This window comes from Malurus melanocephalus, unplaced genomic scaffold, assembly GCF_030028575.1.
Source record: "Malurus melanocephalus ecotype Western Australia unplaced genomic scaffold, MMel_1.1 scaffold_485, whole genome shotgun sequence".
In the NCBI taxonomy this organism is placed as follows: Eukaryota; Metazoa; Chordata; class Aves; order Passeriformes; family Maluridae; genus Malurus; species Malurus melanocephalus.
Genome location: NW_026623717.1, coordinates 156517 through 162522, shown reverse-complemented (window position 1 = coordinate 162522; position 6006 = coordinate 156517).

The window sequence follows — 6006 nt, the reverse complement described above, 5'->3', positions numbered from 1 at the left end:
ATCACTTGTCTTTTGCTTTGCTTTGAGAAGAGCAAGAGACAGAGAAAAGAATTTTTAAGGAATATGTATCCCTGCACGTGGCTTTTTCTTCATTTTCTCTCTCATCTTCCCAGCCCAAACAAGGTGATGGCTGTTTGGGCACTGTTCAAAGAGCCTTTAAACAGTCACTTCTAGATGTGAAATCTGAAGCTCARATTGCCTTGGCTGGAAAAAATGTGTTCAATTGGATTGCGAAATAAGATGTTGGACTATGAAAGACAAAGGAAACAAATCCTTCAAAGGCTGTGGTTTGTGGCTTCCTGAGGGTGTCACTGGGTCAGGATTTGCATGTGTTGTTGAAAGCACTGCTGGGGTCAGAGGAGCAGCAGTGGAGGTTTTKCTGTGTCAGGGCTGTTGTGTTTGAAGCTGGAGCTCCTTGCTGCTCCTGGAGATGATCCCTTTGCCTGTGCTTCTCATCTAACCCAGCTTTGTTTTGGGATTTAATGTCCAATAGTCCCAGTCACAACCGGATTCCACAACAGAAGGTAAAACAGGYGCTGGCTTTCCCTGCCAGGTGCTGCTGACACATTTACTTCCCACTCCAGAGGCCCACAGGAGGATTTTGGATCTTTCTGATGCTCTGAAGTCAAGCTGATTGACCAGCTTCAACCTCACAGCATTCCCTGCTGCCCTAAAAAGGRCAGGGAAAGGCTGGGCCAAACATCTCTGGCCATACTTGTGTTGTTTTCTTTAGGCTTTGAACTAAGGTCTGTGACTTTTACAGTTTCTGACATTGATGGACTGCAGTGTGATCTTTTCCTTGATAAAACAGCTCAGTTAACACCACTGATAGCAGAGGAATGTCCAGTGTGTGCAGGTAGCCTTGTAAAACACAGTTGTCTGTGAAAGGCATCCAGAGGCACCATTGTAGATCTAAAAAGGAATTTTCCATCAGCTCTTGCCAGAGCTCCCTGACCTGCTCCTCGCTCTTAGGGGTAGGTGACACCTCTCCTTTGCCCTGCCTGTGTTTCACAAGATCCTTCAGATCTGGTTTGTACCCTCAGCCTCCCCTGGGGCTGCTGCTGGGGTTTGTACCTGTGCAGGAGCTGGGCTTGGTGCAGTTTCAGKAACTCAGTGTCAAATTCCTGTCGGGGTGCTGAGCTTATGCACAGAGACTCGAGCAMCAAGGGCTAAACTAAACCAGTTTTCTTTGGGGGGCAGGACAGCAGGGCTGTGTTTGTCAGGTGGCAAACACTGCAGAGATGGGTGAAATGTGGTTGTGGTGGTTTTTGGTAAACCACATAGAAGTTAATTATGAGCATAGAGACCTGTGTAGGAATGTCTGTGAGTGGGAAGATGTCACTTCAGGGCCTTATCACTTCATTTTTATTCCTTTTTAGTTTGTGCTAAATGTCACTGCTTTGTTCTGGTTTAATCCATGTTTAGTTGAGTTGGTAAAACTCCAGTGTTCCAGGAGGAGAGGGGATGGCAGAGATGTGCTTTAGGTGGATGGATGCAAAGTCACTGTCCCCTAAGGACTGGCTGTGCCTTGCCTTGCTGTTCCCATAGACCCAGCCTCTGCTCTCCCTTACCCTTTCTATTTATTTATTTTTACAAATGATTCTCTATCAATGGAACAGTTCCTGTTTCAAAGAGAAGGCAAAGTGATGCTTGTTGGAAATATCCACAGGCCTGGTTGGATTTGGGGCTGGCAAGGTTAATGGATGCCCTTTCTGTGGTGACTTTTATTCCTTTTATTTCTCCTTTCTGTGAGATGCTTGGTGTCTGTGCACTCCCAAAAATAGAGCCATATGTATTTACACACACAGGGTGTAGGTGGACTCTGTGGCACTTGACAGCTCTGCCTCAGCCTGGCCCGGGTTATCCCTCATGTTCCATGGGTGAGTGAGGGCAGAAATTYGGGATTGTGTCTGCAGAACAGAGAAAGGTCACTTTGTAACTGAGGAAAGGTGTGGAAGTCAAACTGTGTGTGGAGCAGGGGGTGAGGTGCTATTTTATAGACCAGATTTATGYGAAGAACATCGGGGTAAAACTCAGCTCAGAGACACCAGACTCCAGGACAGATGATTTTTTTAAAAATGAGGCTGTTTCCTGGAACTGGGGAACATCCAGTTTCTGAGCTTTTTACAATGGTCACTTCAATAATGGCAACTTCAAGTGGGAGGAGGGAGAGGATTAATGTGGAAGTTTTCAGCTCACTGTGCTGGGAGGGACCAAACTCAAGGAAACCTCTGATCTATATACACAACTGCTGCATTTTTTATAAATATATGTAAATGTCCTATTGTAATATTTGATCCTGGAAATAAAACAAACTGTTTTCAATAGCTTTCTTCAGCTCTTTGTTTTTTGGGGGTTGGGGTTTATTTGATGGGGTAGTTTCAATGAAAGTCTGTCCCTGTGTTGTATGGAGAGTTTCTGAGTTTTTTTTTTTTAAGGATACTGGGGTGGAAGGATAAGGAACTGTTGATGCCAGCACTGCTTGTTTTACATGAAGCTTCAGGCTGTTCTAGAGGATACAAAATCTTGAAGTGAGACAAACTTACAGGAAAAATATCAATATGAAAACTAATAAAAAGAGGCAAGGCTAGGATTTTCCATCATTCCCAATGAAAGAGCAGGGAAAATGGGGCTTTTTTTTCTGAGCTGTCAGTGTCCTGGTGCAGGTGTTGTCAAGGCAGAGCCTCTGCCTTCTGCAGTTGTTTTTGATCTCCTTGGGACATTCCTGTTGTGGCTTTGCATGAAATGCAGAGGAGCAGAGGCTCTTCTGGACAAGGACTGGGCAGGTGCAGTGGAGAAACAAATACAGAAATCAGTTTGGGGTCATCCTCGTGTTCCTGGCTGTAGGAATGATGTCTTAGGATTTTTAACTTCCATATTTTCAAGTATCTGTACTCTTGTACTTCTCCAGGATACAGTACTAAAGCTGTTCTCCCATTTTTAGAYAAAACAATTCCTCTCTGAGCCTGAAATCCAAGGACACCTCACTGCCTCAGAGCCCCAAAATCTGTAAACAACAGAGAATTGGGGGAGCAAGCTTGGGGTGATTGACATCATCACCTGAAGGTGTAATTTTGGGGAATTGAGGCCCAATGTGTTAATAAGAGAATTTACAAAGGTAAAGATCTCGTGACTTTTTGGGTGCAGCCTCAGGAGAGAGCTTTTTGGGGTCCATTTTGGATGCAGCCTCAGGAGAAGGCTCTTCTCTGCCCTGAATGAACCAGTAGGCCTGGATTAAATTTGTCTGCTTTTATTCTCTTAACGTTGGCCTCTGTTTCAGGTGAGCTTTGTTTTAGGCATCAGGTGGGTCTCCACTGCCACAGCCTTGAAGCTGGAAAACCCTGAACTCTTCATGCACCTTAGGAAAATACTTCGAGTTCCCACTGAGTCAGAAATCCTTTTTTTTCATCAGTCTCCAGGTCAAGAAGCTACAGGGGTACCTCARACTCAAAATGCCTCTTGGCTTTAATTTACTTTTTTTTTTCCTTTCTGCCAACTTCCATCTTTTCATGGGGTGGTTTATCTGAGCTATAAATTTGGGTGAGACGGTGCTTCCGCAGCTGAGCTCTGGTGTGAGAAAGGCACAGCCCCTCACGTGCAGRGCTGGAATTAGCCTTGCATTTTAATGCATTTTGCTCTTTATAAGGAGAAGAGCAGGAACCCAGGAAAAAGAGAGTCATCCTGATGAGGCCTCACACTTCCTGGCATGGGGTTTTCTGTGGGGGATGACAGATGAGCAGGTCATGTGTATGGTGGGAACCTCAGGGTGCTCTGGGGTRGGAAAGGCATAAGATGAGGTTGCAAAACATTTTCTTCCAGCAGAGTGAAGAGCGGGTTCCCTTTCCGAGTTAAAAAAGAGGAAGGAGGAATTGGATTGTGCTCATCCTGCTTGCATTGTCTTAGTGTTCATTTTGGAGACTGATGTGTCTCATTTCAGGATGAAACASCCTGAATTAACTCAGCTGAATTAAYGGTGCCAATGATGGTCACAGCTTCGATCCCCACAGGGACCATTCCCTGAAGAGCTGGGCTCCATGGTCCTGCTGGCTYCTTTCCCACTCAGACTGTTCTGAGGTGCTGTGACTAAAATGGGAATTTCTGCCCTGGGCCAACTCTGATTTTCCTTTCCGAGGAACTGTCGGATAATCTGCTCCTCAGCTTGTTTTTGCTGGAGGAATGGAATCACCTCCTGTAACCCACTGATCTTTTCCCACGTGGTTCTTGAAGGGCTCCAACCCCATTTTCTGTTTCTTTCTGCCCTTCTCTGCAGGAATTGGAGTTCCCTCATTGCCGTGGCAGATATGAAATGCTCGTGTCTGATGGCCAACAGTAATGAAGATATCCAGCAATAACATTACTCTCTCCATCTGATTACCAGTGGGGATACACACAGCACCTGAGGAGCAGCTGGGACATCTGTGAGGAAGCAAAGAGCAGGAAGCAGGAGCCAGCTGGCACAGGGAGATGTTTATTCTGAAGTTTTATTGCAGCATTAGCRAGAGAGGAAAGTGTTACCCCAACACAGGTTTGTTGGGATATCCCAGGTTGTTCCAGGACGGTGTTCATTGCTCAGGCTCTGCTTGAGGCCTTCRGTGCAGGGGTGGCAGAAACCTTAAAATGTGAAGCTGTGCCCGTTTTGGTGAACTCTGGCAGTGTGGATTCTGAAATGGGGAAGGAGCACAGGCACGGCGTTGGCAGAGGCTGGCTCATCCAGCCAGTCATCCTTCCYTTRGATGTGTGAGGGGTGCAGGAGSAKGRTGATGATGGTGATGATGATGATGACGTGGTGGGCGGCCCTGGGGGTGGAGGAGGGGAAAACAGGCTGAGGCACCATAAATAGTGACCCATGGGTGGAACCTCCAGGACAGGGCTCTTCCGAGGAGTGGACACTGCTGGACCTGAGTGGAATCGCTCTGGTAAGCTGGGGAGGGGGGAGGACAATGCCCTGGGCTTTGCTGGAATCATCCTGGGACAATTCTCTGGGGTTTGCTGGCATCTCCCTGGGACAATTCCCTGGGCTTTGCTGGAATCTCCATGGGACAGTTCCCTGGGCTTTGCTGGAATCTCCATGGGACAATTCCCTACGCTTTGCTGGAATCTCCATGTGACAATTCCCTGGGCTTTGCTGGAATCACCCTGGGCTGCTGTGGTTTGAGGGGACAGCACCACAGGGGCTTTCTGGGGGAAGGAGGAGCTCCTGCCATCCCTGGGGAGAGGCAGCACTGGAGGGAAGGACARTCCTTGGAGGGGCAGAAAGGCTCTGGCTGGAGAGAGGCCAGGCTGTGAGCTCATGGAAGCTCCAGAAGGTCCTTGGTGGTGTGGATGTTGGGCTGGGCACTGGACACTTGTGGCTGTGGGGGAACACAACCCCACACAATCCCTGGACTGCATGTGGCACCCCACTAAATTCCCAATGACCAAGGCAGAGAGGATGGAAATGAGGAGAGGTGGAGTTCCAGGATGAGTGGAGCTGATGGCCCACCCTGGGTGTCTTGGCTCGTGTCCTCTCCAGGTCCCCCAGCCCTGTTCCCCACGCTCAGCCCTCCCCAGTGTCCTGCTGGGACTGSTGTGGCTGGTCCTGAGCAGCCCCCCTGAACTGCTGTCCCCCAGCCCCTCGGGCTGTGCTGGGGTCGGGCACTCTGCCCCAGCCGCTCCTCCCCGGCCCCACAGCCCTGCATGAGGGGGCTGAGGCAGCTCTTCCCACGGAAACAACCACAGGAACAACCATGGGAACAGCCATGGGAACAGCAGAGTGGTGCCTCAGCCACTTCTGCTTTGCAAAGCTGGAGTGAACATGAAAAACTCATCCGTGAGAAAAACAGCTCAGTCTGGGGAACTCGGGCAAAATGGGTCACAATCTGCCAAGAAAGGGGAAAATGCATAAAGCCAGCTTGGGGCAAACAGAACTCAGGGTAGAAATACCTGGGAGCCAGGATAACAGCAAACTGTGCTGCTTCCAGCAGTCCCAGAGTGACCAGTGGACATCCTGTGCAAATGAGGGTCTTG